This window comes from Malurus melanocephalus, unplaced genomic scaffold (assembly GCF_030028575.1).
Source record: "Malurus melanocephalus ecotype Western Australia unplaced genomic scaffold, MMel_1.1 scaffold_42, whole genome shotgun sequence".
Lineage (NCBI taxonomy): Eukaryota > Metazoa > Chordata > Aves > Passeriformes > Maluridae > Malurus > Malurus melanocephalus.
The window spans coordinates 2,170,969-2,194,110 of record NW_026623274.1 but is presented as its reverse complement, the minus strand read 5'-3'; the positions used below and the strand labels follow the sequence as shown (position 1 = coordinate 2,194,110).

Sequence of the window (23,142 nt, the reverse complement as noted above, 5' to 3'; positions counted from 1 at the left end):
TTAAGCTAGATCTTTTCTTCTGTTGAGATTTCAGTTTAGGTTCAAACAACTAATTAACTTATTTCCATGGCTGGCTTTTTGTTGCAGTGCTTTTGGGGCAGTCTCCCACTTGTACTGGCCTTTTTGGTGTTGTCAGAGCACTTTCAGAGGTTAGTGCTACATCTCAGACATTTCAGAAAGTCAGTTGAGGGATTTTTACATAAGAAGCCACATCCTTAATGTAGGTGTTTTAACCTAATTTAGTTTGGTTTGCTTTTAATTTTAAGTGGCAGCAAAAATCAGTTGTTACTTCTGGATTAAAAACTTTGTCTTTATTCTTGATTGTTGAGCTCACTGAATCTGAACTCCTCAGGCTGGCAGGGRTGGGTGAAAAACCTGCCCCTCTTCCAGCCTGTTCATGCACATGGTGAGCTGAGTGATTTACTGCACAGAGGGGGAATGGGATGAGGGCACGGCTGGACAGATTAATGAGATCTAACTCATTAGATGTTTTTTTTCCTGGGATAGAAGAGAAAACAAAATGTTGCAGTTCCTCACCACCTTAATTTCAAGGTGTTTGAYAGGTGCTAACAGCAGCTTTCCATTTCTGCTGGGTCAGGGTGCACCAATTTGGTTTCTCCTGMAATGGGTGCCAAACCCTCCTTTGCAGTTCCTGCTCCAAGGTCGGTKCTGCCGGGAGTCAGAGGAGCCCTGTGGTGATGGTGAAGAGTCCCAGTGCTTTCTCCTTCAGTGCTCCAATGCACTGACTTTTGACAGCTGCTGTACTATGGATGTTGATAACCTGGACAATTTACCAGAAAAGGAGGGGGAATTGTGCTGCCAGCTCTTCTCAAGATGGTATTTTCTTTCCCACAGGCACAAATGGTTCATCCAGAGTCGCTCTTAAATTAGGTGAGAKATCTTCCAGGGTGCTTGGGGGAGGGGAAGGGAGCACTTTGATTTAGGACTGCAGTAAGTTGCTGTCTAGCCAGGTGTATGAGTATGCCAGGACACTCAGCAAAAGTGCCTTCTCTGCAGTTCTCATGTCCTGTTCTGGGGAGCCTGCTCCATAAAYGGATTATTTGGAGGCTCTGGAGCAYAATATTCCCAATCACATTACCTGCAGGGTCACCATGCCCTCTAACATAACTTGCAGACAGAGAGTGGCTTTGCCCTGTGTTATGTATTTAAAGAGCATTACTCCGATTATCCAGGAGGGTGCAAATACTCTCCTGGTCACAGGAGAAGATCTGATTGTGTGAAAGGAGCAAATGTGTTTTTAGGGAGCTGAACAGAAAACCAAGATCCAACTGCTTCATTAGTAGGGGTAATGAACAGAAGAGAGTGAGGGCTGGAGTGAGGCTTCCAGAAGAGGAAATGAGGCTTTTTTTCTTTAGGGAAAATGACACTAGTGCCAGCTCTTATCTAAAAAAGTGCTACTTTAGAAGGACAGGAAAGAAAGGGATTGCCAAAGAAATCCCCAGTGTGATGGTTGGCCTTGTCCTTCTGGAGCAGGTGTTTGTGGGGCCAATTCCTGCCCTTGAGCAGGTTCCCAGCTCCACTCTGCCCTTGGCTGTGCCCTGTTCCCTGTTCCCATCCCCACAGCCCTGCGGACACAGGAACAGCTTGGCTGCCTGGGTGAGTTAGGGTTTCACCATCATGAATGGGGCTGTGAATGAAAACCAGGATGGGACAGTGGAGTGGCAGGCCTTGGAAATAAAGCCCTCCTTGAGAGCCTGCCTGCCAACCTGCAGTGATGGGCAGTGGGAGGGACAGGGACAGCTGACCTCTCCGTGGAGGGAGGAGCCCTGCAGCACATTCTTCAAGCCCAGGGATGACATGGGCCTGAAGCCAGTCATGCTGGAGATATGGAAGGGTATCAAAAGCATCGATGGATATTTTTAGCCAGAATGAGTAGGGGCTAGGGTTGAAGGGGCCAGAAAAAATGAACTATTCCTGCATTTTCAGTTTCCTGTTGCTGAGGAACCAGGTGTGCTTTTTGAGGGGTGACTAATTCCTTGTTTCATGGAATGGAGAACAGGAAGAAAAGCCWTTTTTTGCCTCCTCAGATTAAACAGCCACTTGTTTTTGGAGGTGAACTTGTCATGTTTGGAACCTGCTGCCTTCAGAGCTTCTCTGTTCTTCCTTGAGCTGTTGGTGGATATGTGGCACTAAGACATGTCTTTGTAATGTAAACATCAACTCCCTCCCACATGAAAAATCAAAAGACTTGAGTGATATCCCTTTCTTTTTTTTTTTTTTTTTTTTTTTTTTTTTTTAAAAAAAAAATAAGGTTGGAGTTGGAGGGAAGGCTGTTCAATCAGAGAACATTGTTCAGTTGCTCTGTTACTGTAGGGTTGCTTATCAGAGCTGGGCTGTGCATATTTATCTAGGTCCTTCCTGTTCCTTCCCTGACTTGTTCCCTCTGTTCCTTCCTCCCATCCCTAAGAACTTTTCTGTGGTGAGGCTGCTGGGGAAGATGCAAAAAGAGGAAACCCAGGGCCTGAAAGATGTGCAGGCTCTTGTGCTGCGCTTAAAGCATTCACCCATAAGGAGTGTCTGGATGATGGGAGATGGAAAAGTGGAAAAGAGGGTGTGTGTCGAGAGAACAAACTCCTCTTTAATTTCTTACCCCTTCTGCCACCTCTCTTAGTTTTCTGGCTATGGTCACGTTCTGATGATATTTTTATTCACTGGATATTGTCCCCAGTAATCATGGTAAGTCTTCTAYGCTAGCCTCATGTGCATGTACCAACCCAGACGGGTTTTTAGTGTGCTGTCCTGAAACTGTGGCCAGGATGAGCAGGGATGTTAACAAGTGGTTGGAAATATGACCAAAATGTATGAAAACAGAATCTGTTTTGTTRCTGTCATTCTCTCTAGTGTTCCTTCTACTTGTCAGTCATGCTTGGRTTGATTTTGTCATTTTTGTAAAGCAAAAAAAGGTGCAAGTCAGTATATCCTCTGTTCAGTCAACTGTGCTTGCTCTGGGAGGGTCTTGCAGGGSTGAGAAGAGGAGGAGGAGATGATGTGAGGTCAGGCAGTTCCCCTGTCCTTGTGCCTTGTCCTTGGGGCATGCTGCACCAATGCAACTCATTTCTTTGGGCTTCAGAACTAGTTTTTGCTATTAACATGCAGATGGCAGGAAAAAGAAAGGGTTGGAGTAGCTGTTTTTATTTACCTGTGTTATTGAGTCTTGGGGCCGACATCCGAGCATCCTGGATGGTTCAATGGGTCTTGCCCAAGCAGTAAGTCTCACTTTGAGAATGACYGTTTGGGAATATTCTTTTGAACCCTTACACTGGTTTTCACTTTTTTTTTCTTGGTGTCCTGGCTTTTTAGAAGGAAAAATGCCTTTGTGCCTGAGATGTAGCCTGTGCCTGTAGATGTAGCCTGTGTGCTGACACAAGGTTGCAAAGGTAAACAGCTTTTCATCCCGCCCTCACTATTACCCAGTGCTTGAAACCCGGAAGGCTGAAAGAGAGCCAGGAACATAATCAACATCTTTGTCTCCTTCAGCAATAGCTGCAGGAGCCAGCTGGACTTGTCTACCTGTCAGAAATGTTATCTTGCAAGAGTGTACTGCTGCCATGCACAATGGCCTCAGCATTGGCGAGGGACAATGTTCAGAGCTGTTAAATTAAGCACTCGATTTTTTTATGCTGTGCCTCCTCAGAGGCTGTGTGAAGGTGCTCACCCCACTGTGAGAGAAAGGAGAGGTAATTATATGGAAGGGCATCGTGGTTTGTACAAAACCAAACAGTGCATCTGTTTGATGAAAAACAGAACATTTTTTTTCAGTGCAGGTTTTCCTGTGTTTGAAGGGAGCTGTGACAGTTTTTCCGTTCCTTCTGTAATAAACATGGATGTTTATTATTGACCTACATGTGATTTAGGGTTGCTTTGGACCACTGTTGCATACTCCTTGTACAGCTGTGGCCGAGTTTCTTGTTCCTCAGAGATCTTATTCTGACATCTTCTAATAATGAAGAGGAAGTGGTTCTGTGTTGGGGTGCRAAAAAATCTTGGGACACGTGTTTATGCTAAGCCTTTGCACGTAGCCTGCTCTCTCCTGCCAGTGCTGCTGTGATGTGGGTGAGACTGCCCTGCTCTCTGTAGCTGAAATGTACTGAGTTTGTGTTGTCTGTGCTGGTGAAGATTGGCAGAGACAGACTGCCTGCTTTCAGCGAGCATCTTTGGCTTATTTATGWCCCTGCTCTGAAGACAGAGATGAGGAAGTGTTTTGTGCTTGCACTGGGGCAGTAGCAGTGCTGTTGTGTGATTTGCTTGTTTCTTTTGGTACAGAAGAAKGTTCTGTGTTTGTGTCAGAGGAAGATGTCCAAGCATTTCATGCTTGCCCGCAGGTGCACGTGGAAAARTAGCTGCAGCTGGAACTCGCCTTTATGAGAAACTGGTGATCAGCTCTGCTTCTGCATTTATGTCTTCCTTTCATCTGCTTARCAAAGCACCTAAGGCCTAGATAGCATCAGCTGTGCATCATTCCTGCTTCCAATCACCCCTTCCTTTCAGTCCCACATGGTAATCCCCAGCCACCTCCATGCTTGGMAGAAAGCCAGGTGCTTAAGGCCTGGGTACCCTGCWCAGCTCCTGAGAAGGGCTTTCCCCRGRGAGATCCAAGGGAAGCCCGTGGAGCCTGCTCCTGTCTCTGTGCTCCCTGCTCTGTCTTATTGTCAGAAATGCCCCTGCTTTGCCTGTGTTTTCCTGCTCTTAGRAAACCTGAAGCTGTCACATCAAATAACTCTTCAGAGCCTTGTGTCCTCTAATCATAGACCAGGCAACCCTTCCTCTTCCAAGTTAAGACTTCTTTCTCAGGTTCTATGTTATTTGACAGTAATATCTATTTACTTGTTGTTCTAGATTCTCCCTGTTCTATTTTTTTCTTTCTCTTCCCATMATTTTTGACCTTTGCCAGTGGCAGCTGTGCAATCAGACCAGAATCCAGATGAAGCTGCTTCTTTGATCCTAGCCTGCATTTAATAATAGGGCTCCTSTTGTTACTGAGGAAATAACATTACMAAGTGCATTGGTTCTTCTCTCATCCRAAAGTTTAATTAGTGATTTGGATAATATCCAGTCGTGTCCATGCTCTGAAGTAGTTATATGGAATTAGGGACTCTGGATACTAAGGAGCACATTTCCTGCTCAGTAATACTGTTACACTTGGTACATAATATATCTAAATGAACAGAATGTACTAGATGTGACACCAAGTTCATGCTACCCATGAAACCTCTGGATTCTGAGTTTTGCCTTCCTGGTTTTCTTGTCTCCTSGGAGCATTTGATGAGTTCTGGTACRCAATCCWATTYGTTTTGGCTGCCCCAGAGCTAGATTTTGTTTCTATGGTGCATTGATGTGGAAGCTGGACACACAAAAATGTTTTAAGCTCTTAACTGCTTCCTGAATTTCACCCTGACAGTAGCTACTACAATAGTGGAATGGTCTCATCAGTCTGAGAAACTGTCTCAAAAAGCTACATAACTTTAAAAATAGTTTAGATATAAAAAAATTTTGTAATATTTTGGATGATACCTCTTTAAAAATCTGATARCAATGAAGTCTCAGAAACCCAGTGCTCAGTTTCTTGGAAGGTTTGCCTTGAGTGGACAGCAAAACCTACCCCAAAAGTTACATAAACTGTGAAGATAAGTGGTAAAGTTGGTTTGGAGTTTTGCCATTGCAGTTTTATCTCCATAACATTGGGTCATACTCTGTGTGGCTTAGAACAGTAGATTCACAATTTTTTTTTTTAACACTTGAATCTCAGTGAGAACTTCAAGCCTTAAAAAAAGTGTGTAAAAACTGAGGTTTGCAAATTACTCTTGATGAGCAAAGCCGAAGTTTGCAGTCAATAAACTAGTTCCTAAACCACTTAAWTTAAGTGGGTTTGTCTGAAATCATGGCTGACTTATCTGCGTCTCCCTTGTATAATTAAGAGTCTAAAAAWTTTTGAAATGCTGAGACAAGRATTCCTCAGCTTATCTTGAAAAAGRCTTGGCAGTGATTTTCCTTCTTTAGGAAGGGGTGGGAAATTTTTAGCGTGGGGAAATACAAATTTAGCAAGTCTAAACCTTGGTGTTTTCCAGGGACTTCATGGATAGAAACAAGAGACATTCTGCTGAAATAGCCCAAGATCCTCACTTGTGTGACTTTGTGAAAACARTGGCCCAACAATTTGCAAGAGGGCATAAGTACAGCAGTGCTGTTTGGAAGTGCAGTTCCACCCCTTGTGAGCCAGGCTGGGACATCAGAAACCAGTGGTTACTTTCAGCCCAAGCTGTATTGCTATTTTCAGTTGAGGTTTGTTTTTCAGTCGTGTTTCAGATTTTGTCCCTCTCAGAGGGACAGGGATACAGAGGCAGGAGAGAGACTGGGAAATGAGGCTTTTTCGGTGGCTTTGTTRGGAAAGCTTTTAAGAATTCATGAAACTGTGGCCTCTGCAAAGACTCCTCCGTACTTTGGGAATTTCCCCAGTCTGAGGCAGATTTTCTTTTCATCCTTGAGTGGGATAGTTCCATTCTGGAAATGACGGTGGAGGGAATGCTGTATCCATCTGGAGAAAGCACTTCAAAGGAAGGTCCTATTGTTTCTTGCAGGAGATGAATTAAAGCAGRACTTTGACTCTGGAAATCGCTACCATCAGGTCTCTCCCTGACAGTCATTAGGTGGCTGTACTTTTGAAGGTTTTGTGTATTTAAGCTGTCTACAGAAGATGGATTCCATGTCCCCTACCCTGTGCCTGAAGGTTTTTAGGATGRTACTCTTAAAAGCCAGGTCCCTTTGATATGCAGCTCCCCCCAGTGCAAATCAGAGGTGCACAGAAGGTAGGAACAGCCCAGCCCATTCTTTCCTGCCCCATCCTGTTTCCTAGTGCTGCTGGAATCAATCCCTGTTGATTCTGGCACAGTTGTGTGAAAGCCACCAGGGGACAAAGGCTCCTTTTGTTGGGAGCTGCAGTCCGGGCATGGACGTGCTCCTCAGCACTTTTCTCTCGCTGGGGCGTCACGCAGCCATTGCAGTGGGGTTTCAGAGCCTTCTGGGATGTGTGTGTGGCTCCTGTGGCTCTCCTCAGAGTCGCTGCACTGACCAGAGACTGTTTCCTGTTGTCATATTCTGGRAGAGGGAGAAAAGGCATGAGTGAGGTTGAGGTTTGCACAAGGGGAAGCTAAAGTGGGTGAACACGACCCTTTATGGCTAGGTGAAGATAACAARCAGTGAATCCACAGACCTTGTTCCTTGTTCTCTTCCACCTTCACTCTCTAAGATACTTCATGCAGCTAATCTCAGTTGGGTGTTTGCTTTGTTTTGAGGTTTTGTTTTGTTTTTCTAAACCCTGTCTTTGTTCAGTACCAGCATTTAACTCCTTTGAAACTCTGCAGGCTGCACATCCCAAACTACAGTGTGGTGGTTGGTGGGGAGAGGTGTTGGAAGAGCAGATTGGGACTGAGGGAATGAGTTGGGGAACACCCACCTGGTGCAAGTTCTCCTCCCTTCTCAGGTTTCTCTTCCYCTCCATGGGAGCACTCCAGTTCCTATCCTTGCTTGGCTGTGGTCACGCAGAGCTGTTTAAGGAGTGGGAAGTGAAACATACGGCAGGATAGGATTGGATCCAACAGGGAGGTTTTATTCCCGTGTCCATGACTAATGAGGAAGAGAGTCAGCAGAGCACCTCTCTTGCCAATGAGAACTCAAAAGCTCATGTTCAATTTTCGAAACACTTCAGGTATCATTGCAGCATTGTCCACTGTGKTGGGGAATGGAGGAGAAACTGCTGACAACAGCCTCAATGGCTGSCTCCTTCTTGCAGGTGACAGCAGACGTGTTTAGGTGGCATTTGCCTCATGGGAACGAAGGCACAGAGATGCATGCACATACCATTTGTGTTTTCCTGAGCTACCAGCACGGATTGCAGCAGCCATGGAACACTTGCTGGTTGCTGTCATGATTCATTTTTATTAAAACCATGCTGAGCCAAAATTAGTGTGTAGGAGCTGCCCATGAGGCCGGTGTGACTGTGCTGGCAGGACACCCACGTGGGCAGCACTCGCTGACTGATGCCTGCAGCACCGGGGACTGGGGTCCATCCTTGTCCACTCCCAGCAGTGACCACAGCCATGACACAGGTGCTGCTGAACATTGCTGAATGTGGCTGAGGTGGGAGTCTTGCTGGATGTATTACTTGGGATGTGTCATGTTTGTACACCTGTAATGGCAAGTCTGGCATGGCTCTGTGTTTAAAGATCAAGAGAGATATTACTTAGTTCCCCTTTTCCCTGGGAATTACAGAAAACAGAGAGGCTTTTATAAGGTTTTCGGAAAGAAATCTCATGACTATGATTCTTTTGTTTTGTACCCCACTCACTCCAGGTTTAAGTCTATTCATAATTGGAGTAGACTGTGTTGTGTTAGTCTTAATGAGGAACTTGTTCTTTTGTCAGACACACCAGGTACTGACTTCTGTTGGAGGGGTGGGTCATGGGCTTAATTTTCTTTTCCAGGGGTTTGGCCTTCTCTGTACATGCCAGATATACAGCTTGCTTTCCRTGGTTGTTCTTCCCTGGCCTTGAAGGCTGCAGACCACATGCTGAAAATCACGCGACATTCTTTTGTGTTTATTGCCAGATCTGTAATTTCAACCCAGTATCTTCAGGCCTTGCTGTCTGTTTAACTCTCTGTGCTGTTTACAACCGGGGAAAAAATGTTTTTGGGAGTTGGCAAAGAGAAAAAAGYTGAACCACCATCCTACAGTCTGTCATGACTGTTGCAGAGTGAGCTGAGACTTTTATTTTTTTTCGTGATGTGGTCTCCTGTATCTGGAATCTTGCACTGATGCAACAGATTTGTTTGTGTCAATAGTCTAAAAGCTCAGAGAGGGGTTTTCTCTCCATTCTGAACGAGTTGGATGAATGCTGACAGTGTACCTTTTGTGTGTCCTTGGTATTCTGGGGGTACTTTTGAAGTAAAACCTGGTGATCCCCACCCTAGTGGAGGTGCTGTGTTGAACCACCAAAAGCACAGTATGTTGGTGAGAGCTGGACACTGCCCATCCAAACATGGGCAAAGCACAATTCCCTCTCAGATCTGGCTCAGCACCTGGTCCAAAGGTGATGGCTTTGCACCCAGCATGTCCCTCSTTGATCCCCTTGTCTCTGCTGAGAAGGATGGTTTTTGGTGATACGTGGTGGAGGTTGTTTGGCTGATGCCTGTGTTTGCCTGGTTGTTCATCTCACCTCCTGACTGACAGCTGCTTTCATGGATAATCAGAGAAGTAATAGCTTCTACAGCAACTCCCATGTGTTGTCTGTGGCTGATTTTTGGAGCTTCTGACAGTGCCAGATCATCTGTTGTGGTTTCTGCCTTGTTTCATGTACTGAACTGCTGCCCTTCCTGCTCCCCTTGAGCACAGRTCTGGACTCTCCTCTGCAGGGCTCCTTCTCTGGGAATTTAATTTTCTGAGTAGGTGAACAAAACCTTCAATCAATTTAGTCACTGAAACCTTAGTTCCCTTACTTTGCTGGTTCTGCCTCTTCCCTGACTTCAGCAGCAGCAAGAACAGAGGCTGGGGAATCACCAGGGTAAGGGGGTTTATGTCAAAACAGAAGTTAATTACCAATGGAAAAAACTCTGCAAGGAACTGGGCAAGTGGAAAAGGCCTCTGTTGTATTTCATGAGTGGGGTAAAGAATGGCAAAATGGCTTGCACGTAGTTATCTGAAATAAAAATGCTTTAGATGTTGACTTTATAGTAAAGATTCAAACGTGGCCCTGTTCCGGACAGAGAAGCTTTTCAAAAAACTGTGAGACWGATCATTACTCAAAGTTGTCTGTGACTGTCTGGAGACAGTTAATGTTTAAATGAGGCAGGTTTTAGAATAGATAACTTGCCCTATTTGTTGTAACAAAGCATTTAAACGTATCCTGTGGGACAGAAGTTCAACAGCTTGTTTGGTCCCATTATTATTTGGTTTTCATGGTAATTTTTGTTCATCTGAGTTACTTAAATGGAGTGCTGGCATTTAAGTGCTCCTGCACTGGTGAATGTACCTGCAGGTCACAGCTTGGTGCTTTTGACTTAAAGTGTGTAAGGTGGGGTTTCAAGGCACTGGCTCTTGGGAAATCTAGGAAAAAATAGTGAAACACAGAAATCTTGGCATAGAATATTCTGTGAGTTTAGACATAAAGATGCCCTGATGATGTTCTTACAGCTCGTGGTGAATCATAGAGGGGGCTGAATGCTCATGGGATCTGAACAGGAGTGATGTGCTTTAAGAGGCTTGCTGTGACCCAGACACAACTTGAGCTGTATCTGGACGTGCTGCCTCCCAGTAACCCCTTACAAATAAACTCCTGGGTAAGAGGAGATAAAAGCAGCTAGATGCAGTTCCAGCCTTCCTTTTGTCAGTGCTGCTGGCAACGGAATGAGTGTGCCTTAACCACAGAAGGTCAGCAAGGCCTTCAGGCTCCAGACAGACATGGTTTTATTGTTAGCCTGAATAACAAGATTAACACCAAATGACTCACAGAACTAGTCAGGTGGTCTTTAATCTTCTGTATCTGGGTTGGTATGAAGACATTTTCATTATCATGACAAATGTTGTGGCTGAAAACTTTGACGAAATCAGGCCTCCAGTGACAAGTGTTTTCTGTAGGAAGTTTCAGCATTAATAAAATCGAAACATGGAAAGAGTGGTGGGTTTCTTTTTATTTTTTATTGCTTTGGTTGTTGTTTTATTGTTTTTTTTTTTTTTCTTTTACTTTTACAAAAAGGTGAAAATTCCCACAGGGAACCCATGGAACTGTTAAAGTTTTTGGTGGGAGGGAAATCTTTGAATTGAATCCAGAGGTGGTGCTGAACTTCCTGACTGAGGGGGCAGTGGATATCACAGCTGAAGTTACATGAGATTTCCTTCTGCAGTGCAGGTTCCTTTCTGATTCCTGGGATGCTTTCACTTGWGTACTCACAGATTGCAAGCTCCTAGMRATTGCTCCAGYGWGAAGGCRAAATATTCATTGTATTAATAAGTAKGTGAATCTTCTTAATAAATGAACTCTATGCTAAATAAAGTTTGTGTGTTAACAGCCCAGATATTCCCYTTTCTGTCAACTGCTCCTGTGTTCGTGGCTGTTTATGCTGCAAGACCACAGGGCACAGCAGAGTTTGTCCCCATGCAGCAGGGGTGAGTGGGATCCAGACTAGAATATTTTTATTTTGTCTCCATTTCAAGCTTTCTGTAATCAGCACAACTGACAAAGTCAAAGGAATAAAATCAGAACCACCCTGAAAATACCAGTTTATATGTCATGTTGAARTTGTTCTAGTGTTTTCCTTATGTTGAAGTGACGTTAATCCCATTTTTTTTAAAATTAGAAACATTAACCTATGTAAATACCAGGTGACTTTTGCTTATCAAATACKGTGATAGGATGGGGAAGCGAGTTGGATTTTAAAAGTCGGTTGATAATGAAAATGCAGTTGGAGTTAATAATTTCTGGCAAGGTAACTTGTCCTCCTTGTAGCTTTAAATCTCTCCACTCTTGCTTATTATCTGGGCATGGTAAGTTTATGGTTCTTCACTGTAACAGCTCAAGCGGTTTGCAGAGCACTTKGATTTGCACAACTTTTATAGGAGGGAAGCCCAGACTCTGACCCCTGAATTTCCAAGAGGCCCCTTAAACCCCTTTTGAAAGTGTGCTGAGGGTGAAGTCAGCTGTGCAGGAAGGGTGAGAACCGTGTGCTCGACTCTCCTCGCAGGAGCTGGGACCATTCAGAGCTGTGGCACTGCTTCTGTGCACCAGTTGTGTAATAAAATACATGCTAATGTGAATACATCGTAATGGTGAACAGAACACAAGCAAGAGGGAGGCCAGAACAAAATAGCAGGGAAGTGTCACTTGAGCACGTGGATGTCTCACTCTGTAACTGGGATGGAGCAAAGCAAATGCTGGTTCTTTGGGACACTGAGTGATGGTTCAGGTGAGCTGAGCCTGTGCTGGGCTCTGTCCYCTGTGTGTGCTGCTCTGCAAACCAGGGCCAGCTGCCTTGATTCACATCGATTCCTGTTTTCTATGAGCCCACATGAAATTTCAGGCTTTTCCAAGTGAGGCTGTAACATCAAGCAGTGCCGTGTGGAGCTGGACTTTGGGAGGGCTGCAGGCTGTTGACAGTTCCCCTGGTTATTGATGGCCACAGCCAGGGCTTGCAGATTCTGAGAATAGACCCTGCTTGCTTTGGGGGAGACAGCTGACCATGGTGTTTGATACAGCAATATGTCTCTGCCCAGCTTTTGATTGACAGTGACACACACTTGTTCTCCTCCCAGCCGTGGCTTAAACCTGGTGACATTTACAGCAGAGTTAACTTCTCGGGTCTAAGTTTAGATRGTGACTTTGTGTTTGTCTGCATGTACGTGCTTAATAAGATACAAAAACAGAAGAAGCCTTCTGCAAATGAAAATGTAACAGGAATTTCAAACCATGGCTGAATGTGAAAGAGGGAGGTGTTAAACGTTCATGGATTTTCATGGGCTAGTTGCTGTAGATTCTCATTTAAGATACCGGAATGTTGAGGGGTTATTAGGTATTTTGGCACTTCGGGTTTGCTCTCATTAAATGTGTGGTAAATATTCRTAACCATGGGGCTGTCAGTATGGCTGGGTGGGTTTGGGTTTTTTGGACAAGCTGAACTTAGAATTGGTTGATAACCTTAGCCCCACCTGTGCCCAGCTAATGACATGTTTTGTGGGTGTATGCCCATAAGCCATCTGGAAATAGCATGTGGTCTTAGCTGACTGCTGAGATTTCATTTTTTGCCTTGCATCGCTGTTGCTCTATCAGAAGAGTCTTCTGTTAATAAACCTTGTTGCAAGAGAAAAATCRTCCTGCCTCCCACAGCAGGCTAGACCAAGAGAACAGAGCTGGCAGCGTGTTTCTTTTTCATTTAATCTTCAAGCAAATGGTGCTGAAGCACAGTGAAAGAGAGAGAGAGAAAGGGGGAGATCCTTGTCCGGTGATGGCTGAGCCAGAAATGTTCTGAGCTTATGCATAAATTGACACCATTAAATGGTGCCTGAGTGACAGCACATTTTAGTCACTATCTTTTAGAAGGCTTTTTCAGATGAATGATCCAAAGAGGAATTTGTCACCCACTGTCAGACCTTTGGTAAGCTTTCATTCTTTCAWGAACATGGCTTTCTTCTGATGCTGTCCTCTCCAAGGCCTGGTCTGGCATCAGCTTTTTAGCCCAAATAGAAGTATCTGCCTCTGTGACTAGGCCGTGACACTCCATATCCTCTGCTAGATGCATGAAGGACTTGCACCAATGCTCCCCTGACATTATGATGAGAAATGTACTGTGAAAGCTGGTGGAATTCCTCAGTGCTTTGTGAGCACCATGAACAACTTACTGGCCACATGTTTCTGGAGAGTTCACCTRTGGCTTCAGACAGTGCTAACAGAGTTATTTGGGCAGAAAGGTGTGGTTTCAAGTGCTGTCSAAAGAAGCCCTCTGTTTAAAATAGATGAACTGAGAACAACACCAGTGTTTAGAAAAGGGGATTAATCCATCCTTTACAAGGGATGAAAGCTCCTGAGTTTGGTTTCTTTTTTTTTGTCTGAAATGAAGGTGCAAACTTGCAATCAGGGCAGAGAAACTGGGTTATATCAGCCCTCTCAGATCTGCTCTGTCATGTCAGCAGTTCACCTTATCTCATTTCTGTGTTTCTTGTCAGAAACAATGCTTATGACAGGTGGGAAAAATTTGCTGGAAAGGGTTTTTCACCATTTCCTCTCTGTTTCCACTTCTTGCAGTCCTTTCTCTTTAATTTTCAAAACTACACTTACGTAAGCAGTGCTAGCAGTTTTACCCACTGTCACTTGGTATTTGTYGAGTGAGCTGCATCTTTTGTCTGTRGGAGACTTGAGGATTTTCAGTGAAATGTGCTTTGCAACCCTTCTGCCTTTTGCTCGGCCAGACACACGGTCCAGATTCATTTCTGTTGATGTGATAGTGCATTAGTGCTGCAGCCCTCGTGAAGGGTAAAACCTCACAGTCGGGACCCCACTGGAAACAAATCTGGAAGAAGAAAGGCYTTTTGCCTTGAGGTCACATAGGATTGATGATGCAAAGCAGACCAGGCTTTTGCAGCTGCACTGRTGCTTTAATTAGCAATCCTGGTTTCCTGGATTTGGGATTTTCTTGGGCATATAGAGTACCAGGATGAGAGAGAAGAGTTGGTCCATCAGCACTCCTGTGAATGGAAGRTACTGAATTCTGCTGAATGAAGAATCTTATTATTTCAGTGTCTATGTATGGGATGGTGCCAAAATCCCTACACATTCCATGTGACATCTATAAAGATATGAATGGTAGATTGGTACTGCCTTCGTTGGAGGAAAATAGAATAGGAAATACTTTTTCTTTCCACACTTCATCAAATAAAGAGTATTTTGAGCCATTTATAGCTGCCTAATGCTCTTCTTGAAATACTTTGCACCAGTTTTAAGTTGTTTCATGGACCTGTTTTGATGTTGGTGAATGTATGGTGCACAGCAGGAACGAAAACAATCTGACAATCTTTTAACAGACCCCCCTCCAACTGATTTATACTGACCAAATTTCCTCAGTGTGCCTTTTTCTTCTCCTTAATGAGTGACAGCTCATGTCCACTTGTTTGTAATATATTCAGCATCTGTCGACACCCTTCCAGTATGAAGCTGAGCAGAGCCATCTTGTCCAAKGCTGGTAACTGAGCTCTGAGACTGCTGTCAAAAATAAAAGCTGCTGAGCTTGAACCAGATCTGGATATCTGAGAACTGGAAACTGTGAAGGACAGAAGCCACTGAGTTGATAATTAGGAGCACTGCATTCTCTGAAGTGTATGCCATGTTTAAGGATTTAGCAAACAGTGCTGCTGCTTTAGCATATGAAGGAACCCTCTCTCTTCAAAAAAAAGCAAAGCAAAAGCACCCTGAGCCTTCTCCCACTCTGACTCCATCTGTCAAACTCACAAGATACAGACACTCAGCAGTCCCTGCTGTCTGGTGTGGGTGTGACAGAACCTCAGYACAGCACCCTCGCTGCCCTGTGCTACTGTCAGCTGAGCTGGGCTCTCTCAGCTGCTCTTGGCATCTTCTTCCACATTAGAAAAAGGCACTTGAGAAGTCTGCACAGCCCTGTGTTGAGGACATAGTTGTGATGCTTTGGGAAGARGGGGCAGCTGAACTCCTCATGTTGTTGCCTGCTGTGGGAATGTACGTGATTGGGAACATGGGGACAGCATCCCCTTTCACGCTGCTGGTAAATCTGTGCCTGATGTCGGTGGTGAAATGTGTAAGGCCCTGTTCTCCCCAAATRCTGCAATCAAGAAATGTCATTCGTACTGTACCTGATACAGGTGTGGTGAGGGTCCTCGTGTCCTTCACCTTGATTTTGGGAAAAAAACAGTGAAGCATTCTGGATCTGAYCTTTACAGAGATGAAAGCATTTGCTGCCAGCCCAACCAGGTGGTCTTGGCTTGGTCTCTTTGTGGTATCTTCCCTCAAAAGATCTCAAAGTACAGGGTCTGTCTTGCTGGTATCTAATAAAGCAGATCTGCTTGCTGCAGATGTGTGCACAGTAGTTGTTGCTGGAAGAAGAGAGCTTGTCCTTGGCAACCTGTTCTCAGAAGAAAATCTGGGGACTGGTCATATGGACTGGTCAAAAAAACTGTGGATTTGGTCAGAAATGTCTTTTCACTATTGAACACTGAGARGGTGTCACTGTGGGGTCTTGAATAAAAAAAGGCTTTTACATTACCAGTTTTAAAAATCCTTGCAAGCATTTTTTGAGCTTTTCCTAGAACAGCTTATAAAAAATACTGGACATACTGCCGTTAAGGGAGGAATTCTGTTTGTGACTTTTATCTTTTCCTTTTTTTTTTACGAAGTACTTTAGGTAACATTTTAAGTGGAACAATGCGCTTGTGGTGTAGCTTTTAAATACATCCTAGTGATACTGGGGAGCTCTTGAGTCCGGGGTTTTGAAGGTTTTAAGTTTGTACCTTTTTTTTTTTTTTTTTTTTTTTTTATTTTTGTTTTGATTTTTTTTCTTTAGAACTCAACTGGCTCCATTCATTTTTTTTTTCCCACTGAAAGTGCTTTCCTGAAGTAAAAGCAAGGGAGTGCGTATAGATAGAACTTGCTCATTTCTTCAAAGACCTTGCTATTCATAGGCTTTTTGCCAAAGCTCATGCCACAAAAAATTGACTGAGCCCCTGGGCTTGGTGTACACTTGAATGTCATCTTTATCTTTTTCCTCAGTGAGTCTGTATGAGGCTGGAATCAGCACAGATTAGCTGCACAGAACTTCCTGTGCCTTCGGGTTTAGAATTCTGATTTGCACAACATGTCCCACTGCTTTTTTTTGTTCTGGGGAGCCAGGAATCAACCCATCCCACTTAGATACTGTAGCCCAGTCCCGTGGGAAGTAGCGGTGAGCCTTGCAATAATGTAAAGGACTGTGAATATTTTTTAAAAGCATCACTTGCACACAATATACTGTAGTTGGAGACAGTGTTAGCAGACCCTGGTAGTGAAGGCTTCCCTGAGTAGGAGTGGCATTAAGGCAGGGAAATGTCAAAGCCCATTTTAGATGATTTGATCACAGCATAGAAATTGAAGGCAAAGTGTTTGGTGGTTCCTTCTTCAGAAAGAATTGAATRTTGTCAGTAGGGTGGGATTGGGCTGGGGAGAAACTGTCGTAGGTTCTACTCCAAAAGCAAAGATGCTTTTTGTGTGGGTRCTCAGGGACGTTGGTCTTGCTGAGATGGACAGCAGGGTCAGGAGATGATATTGCAGATTTTGGTAACCACGGTAATGAAAATCATCCTGGCCTTTTTCCTAATGCAGAAGATTAACTGGATTTCTGGCCCCATGTCCAAGAGGGCTTTTTATCTTGGGCACAGGGTTCTACCTGTGGGTATAGCAATTTTGACCAGCCAGGCATGTTGCAGGATTTCTCCAGCAACAGCATGGAGAAGAGATTTTTGAGCTCCAGGTCAAGGAACAGCCTGAGGTTCCACTAAACCCACTGAGGCAGTTATGGGAGGAATGTCCAGAAACTGGAATTAGTTGTGATTCTTTTCATTGGGGTCACCTATGGCCTTAGGGCACTCAATGTCCTGTGTATTTTAAGATGCTGACTTCAGCCTGGTGAAACTTGTTGCCATGAGYTCTCTCTTGAGTCCATTATGGGGGAGTGGGTTTTCTGAAAAATAATTCAGGGTGAGAAAACTGGAAATTCTATTTTTTTCTATATTGACTACAGAGTGAGAAAGAAGGATAAAGCATGAAAGGCAACGTTAAACTTGAGAGGTGTGTCCTGAAGGTGCAGGTCATGGTGAGGCTGCTGTTTAGCAGCTGTCAGAGGCAAATACTTGAGATGAGCCTTCAAGGCAATGCAGCATGACTGGCTCCTACAAAAATAGTTTAATATAGAACTAYTTAAACTTCATTGAAGCTGTCATCTTCTGGATTTGGGAAGAATAGCTTTAGAAGGGCCCTACAAGGTTCCCTATGTAAATCGGGATCAATCTGGCTTGAATCACATTGAGATGCTTGTCTTAAAGTCTTTCATTAGCAAAGGATCTTCATGTGGTCTATCCTAATGGATTTAAATTCTTCTCTATTAACATATTTTGGGGCATGTGAACAGAAAATCGTATTTGTAACTACTTGGGTTTTAAAATATGGCTCTAAGCATGCAAATTCCCACATATTTTAACTAGAGGGACACCTGTGAAAATCAAACTCAGTGTATCTTGAGCTGAGCATTCAAAACTGATCATCTCATCTCTCTGTTTCTCTCTTTTCCATTTACCAGCTGGAAATGCCAGGGATAAATTTGGTAACTCTGTGGCATGCTGACCAAACACCCCTCTTTACAGCTGGATGGATGTGACATTAGACATGGCTTTCCCAGGTCATTCAGGAAGTCTGTAACAAAATGGTGCATTGAGCCCTCATTTCCCAACMCTTAGTTCTGTAACAGAGGCAGTGTCCTGTCTTTGTGGGATCTATTGAACCTTGTTAGCAAGTAGGAAGCAAACAAGAACTGCTCTGTGTGTGCCAAGTTTGAGATTGCCCTTTCCCATCTTCCGGTGATCCAAGGGTCTTGGTGATTGCTCAGCTGTGGGAATAATTTCCTCAATTTAAAATGAAGCATTAATATGTTTGGAGTTTCTTCTTCTCCACCCCCATCTTCCTTTGTCCAGTTGTTTCAAAGAAAGCCCTAATTGTGTCAGGCTTCATGAGGAAAGCCAGGCTGTCCCCAAAACCAGCCTGGAGTCGGCATGGAGGGCAGGAGGACGTGCCCTGCTCCTGGGGAGGGCTGGAGTCGGGGAGCAGATTCCCACTGCTGYTCGTGCTTTTCTCCCCAAATCTGAATGAAAGTTTCCATGAGCACAAATCTACTTCATTGAACAAGTCACATTGCATCTGGCCACAGAAGAAATGAGGCTTAAAAAGCTTATGAGCCTTCCTTTGTTTGTACCTTATTAAGTTACTTGGCTTTGTGCTTTCCATCTGACTTGGACACTATTTTCTTCTCTTCCGAGTAGAATGTCTTCCGTGGAATAACAGGCAGCAGCCTGAGATCAAAGACCCATTTGTTCTGTTGCTAGTTGACCCACTGGCACATGCCAATTTATTGCAATTCAAAATTAGTCACAGTAATTACTGGCTCAGTGCCCGGTTGGTGCTTGGAGATTGTGCACTGGAGCTGGCAGACGCCAYAGAAGTGAGAGGTGTTGTTGATAAGGGGTGGAGAGGTCAGGAGATGCAGTGATTTAGGGGTGTTGGGCCCATGTCAGTAAGATGTAAGTGCAGCCCCTCTCTGATCAAGTGGGGTGTAAGATGTTGACTTGCAGGGCTGAAGTTCTCTGGCTGTGGGCTTAATGACTCCCCCTTCGTCAGGGCTGGGCCACTCAAAGTTCAGATGTTTCAGAGGCAGATTGAGCTTTACTTGGGATCCACAAAATAAATGCATTTATTTTATTGCCTTCCTGCTCATTGCTTGCATTCCCTAAACTGGTCTTTGACTCATATGCCATGAAAAGTAGAGTTTTATTTGGCTGTTGTTTCACATAATGGGTCTACATGGGGTTTGTTGARAATAATTGAGGTTTCATGGCTTTTTTTGTGGCATTGATATTTCAAAAGGGAGCGAGGGAAGGTGCTGACTGGGAACTGTGGCTGTGTTAAGCAGCTGGCATATATTTMTTTATTAGAAAGCATAAATGTGAATCTGTTGCAGTTGCTTTTTTGAGCAAAGCAGAACTGCATTTTAGTTGGTCGGATTTCTTGATGCAGACAGCTGCTGCACTGCCAGTGAGTGTTTGTCTTTAATGGGAATTGCTGTTCTGTGTCGGGGAGTTTGGTGGGCACAGGGCTGATGTCCAGATCTCCATTCCCTTCCTGCTGAGTGCTTGAAGCAGAGCACTGGAGACCCTGTGCTAATCAGTATGGGGGCTTACCCTTCAGGAATGTCCACTTGTACACACCTAGAAAAAAAAGGGGTAAACTGCAGTCAGATAAGGTGCTTCCTTTTTAGTCAAACAAAGCTGTGGAGTTCAGGTAATGCTCAGTCATTGTTTGAATCTAGTGGTCTTTGAGGAGAACTTGGATATCCCAAAGCAAATTTTCAAATTTTCTAGGAACAGCTGCTGTTTTTGAAGGCTTCATGTTTCATGTCTCTGCTTCTCTGACCATTGCTAGGAAATGACACCTCTCTGGTTTGAGGATTTTCATATGTCCCTGTCACCTCTTCTGGGTTACCTCACTTCACAAAGTATGGTAATTCCAAGCTTACTGCAGGTAGCTGTGCCCACAACAGCAGCTTACAAAYACATCAGTGGTATGAGAGGAATGTGGTTATTTACTGATTTGTTAACAGCATCTTGCTTTCTAGGTTCTTAAAGTTCTTTTAAAACTTCAGTCTAACTCTGAGTCTCCTTGTTTTGCAAATGTGGGAAAAACTGAGGCTCCGTGGGTGGGATTTGGCTCTCTTTGGAGATGCTACAGTAGCTGGTCTGTGCCTGYTTGTTTAGTGTATGAGAAATGCTGAGTATTTGCAGGTCTGGCTATAATTATTAGAAGAGACCTGGTTTCTGGGAAGTGCTGTAAAAGATGTCTGGTACCTGAGGCCAAAAMCACCGTCTGGGATGTCAGTCCCATCCCTTCGTAGTGAATCTATAATGAACCAAGACCAAGACCCACAGCAATGATAGAGCCTCCTGTGGAATCCACTCCACAAGATGTTTTGTGAGATTGGTTCAGCGTTCCCTCCATCACCCTAGCTTGCACCATCTTGAAATGGTCCCTATCCTTGTGCAGGGCCAGGACACCTGAGGTCAAGGGCAGACCAAGGAGCCTATAGCCATGTTTGCTGTTTAATCCTTTAAGTGCCAGATCTATGCCCGATGCTGGTGTGGTTTGCCGCCAGACAGCAGCTGATCCCTCACACCATCTCTGATCTGCCCCGAGATTTGGGTGCTGTGGTGGAGTCCTGTCTCCTGCCCTGGTAAATCTGCTCCATTAATAGCTATCAAAGAGCCTGAAGTTTCCATCTGAACTTTATCTGGCTTTGCAGTGAGCTGGAGGATTAAAAACTGTGGCAGGGGAAGGGAGGGAGCAGCCGCGGCTCACCCGGAATAGCCTGACCTATGACGGCACGTACCAGCCTGGGGAGGGGAGTTGTCCTGTGAGCTCACGGGTTATTAGCAGTGAGCACAGACATGTCTGCGGTCAGCAGCACACCCAGGGCCATCTGCTCCATCCCTGCCTGCTTCAGGGAGTCCACAGGGGTTTGTTAATACAACTTGCCAGCACAGCTCTTTGATGGGGAGCTGGGAGTAGGCTTGAGGGAGAGCATTGTGATGCCATCCTTCTGTGCTGCTCGAATGATTTGGGGTTTGATATCTGGGCTGTTGGTGTTGKGGTGGATCTGATTAGGAGGGGGAGCATTGTGAGGAGATAACCGCTGTCCTGCTGCAGCCCAGGGCTGTTGTCTCTTTGCTGTGCCATAGCAGGTAAAAAAGGGATCATTGTATGGCTGGAGTTTGCCTATGGGGCCATCAGACATGGGGCACAAGCCTTCTCCCAGATGGGTTTGTGTGTAACCTGGGATTCACTTCTCATAGCCTCTCATAACTGATTCTGTTTTCCTTGCCTTGTTCCTRTGCAGACACCCCCAAGTCATCTGTTTCACCCACCCCTTGTCACCACTGGGATCATGCAGGGTTTACTTCTTGCTTCCTCCCTCCACTTTCAGAGCTGCTCCTCCCCTGTGCTTCCCTGTTAGAGCAGGAGCTTTTCCCTTAGAGATGGGCCCTTTCCAGTGCGCAGTGTTTTGCAGGAATTGTGCAGAACACCTCAGCACAGTGGAGCAGGGTTTTCCCAGCTGGCTGGATGATCCCAGACTGAGCGTGCACATTCCCCAAGGGGCAGTGGAACTGGGAATTAACTCCTTGGGTATGCTGGAAGCAGGCATGTGGCTCCCTAATGAATAGTCTGCGAGTGCTGCTTGGTGTTTTACACCAGGAAGCACCGAGGCTGTTCTAAACCTTTGACCCTGGTGACATACTCCAGATTCCTCCCAGTKAAATGCTCTCTCTCCCTTCCCTCCAGGCCTGAAAGCATCCTGACTAGCCAGACAGAGCCCCATAAAAATCTCCTTTATATCCCCAGTAATTCTATTGATCTGTGCATTGAGAACATCATTGTGCTTTGGCATTTACAGCTTGCATTCTTTGCTGTTATCAGTGATGGGTGCTGTTTGTGTGCCTGCTCTTTGGACCCCTAGAAAGTCACCCAGCATGTGGGAAATCCCTGCTCCATGGATCTGGCAGCCTAGTGGAGCACAGCTGAACACAGGGCTTTCAAGCAGCATTCTATCTGGAGGAAGTTCCCCATCCACCTGATGAGACAGATGAGGTCAYACTGAACCCCTCTGTCCTGCTGGCCTGGCAGAGGAATGTGTAGCCTCAGCAGCAGCACTAATGTGGGCTGTGCTCCCCTTTGCTGGAGTGGGTGAGCACAGGAGACAMCAGTGTCTGGTGTGCAGGGCTCTGCCAGGACAGCCAACATTGCTGCTTCTGGCTCCAGCAAGCTCTGCTGTGCCAAGGGTTGGTGAAGAAGAAGGGAATATTCACTCTGTGTCCTGTTGTGTAGGCAGATTTACCAAGCACATCAGGCACTTGTAGCTGCAGTGTTTGCTGCTGTCACCTGAGCTGTAGAAAGTTGTGGTTATAATTCTGGARGTTGTTGTTTCAGCTCTTGGTGACAAAGAGGGTGCTCTGCCTGTGTGTCCTTTGCCCTCCTTTTGCTGACATTGGAGCACCTCASCAATTTCTGGAGGCAAAGAGAAGCTGTTGATCAGAGGGAGAATGAGAAACAGTGATTCACTCCTAGATACTTAATCCCAGCTGAAATAAGGGGATTTAAGAGCTGGGTGCTGAATGACTGCACTGATTTATCATGTCTATCACTACCGTCAGTTGCTATGGCAATATCTATTTATTGTCATGCCCTTTCCAGACACAGCTGCCTTGCTTGTTGAGGTGACTCCTCAGCTCCCTTTSTAGCTCACCTCTGGCTCACCAAAACCTCCCGTGACCGAGGATTGGGTGGGCTTTTCTCTGGTTTCACTGTCCCTGTGAGACAAGGCTTTTTCTCCCATTTTTTCTTGGTTTTTTTTTGGCACAGTTAGGTTTTAGTTTTGATTAAGAGAGATGATGTAATTGACCTTAACCAGCTACAATATATATCCCAGTCTCCCTGAAGCTGGAAGTGCTTGGGGCAGGACCAATAGCTGCTGCCCTCCTCCATAGGTATGCTCAGACTTCTTGTGATGAACGTACCTGCCAGCCCAGAACATGAAATGCTCTTTTGTTCCAAGCCTGGGAGCAATCCACTTAGCTGCGTGGAGAGGCAACTAAGAGAAAAATGTGATAAGAGAAGTAGTCTGATAAGGGTTTTTTTGCAGGCTATGGGGAGCTGTGCTGTTCAGGGAGGTGGCTGCTGGCACTCTCAGAAGTGACACTTGGACTGAGTGTCACACAGATGAATGGTTTAAGCWGCCAGCTCTTGCCAAGCGTGTGCATAGTGAGAA

At 45.0% G+C, this 23,142-nt stretch overlaps 1 protein-coding gene across 4 annotated transcripts in view; it reads left to right on the top strand.

Moving 5' to 3' along the window:
• BIN1 (bridging integrator 1) overlaps window positions 1-23,142 on the top strand; it is an 84,410-nt gene that overhangs the window by 12,719 nt on the left and 48,549 nt on the right. The window lies entirely within an intron of this gene.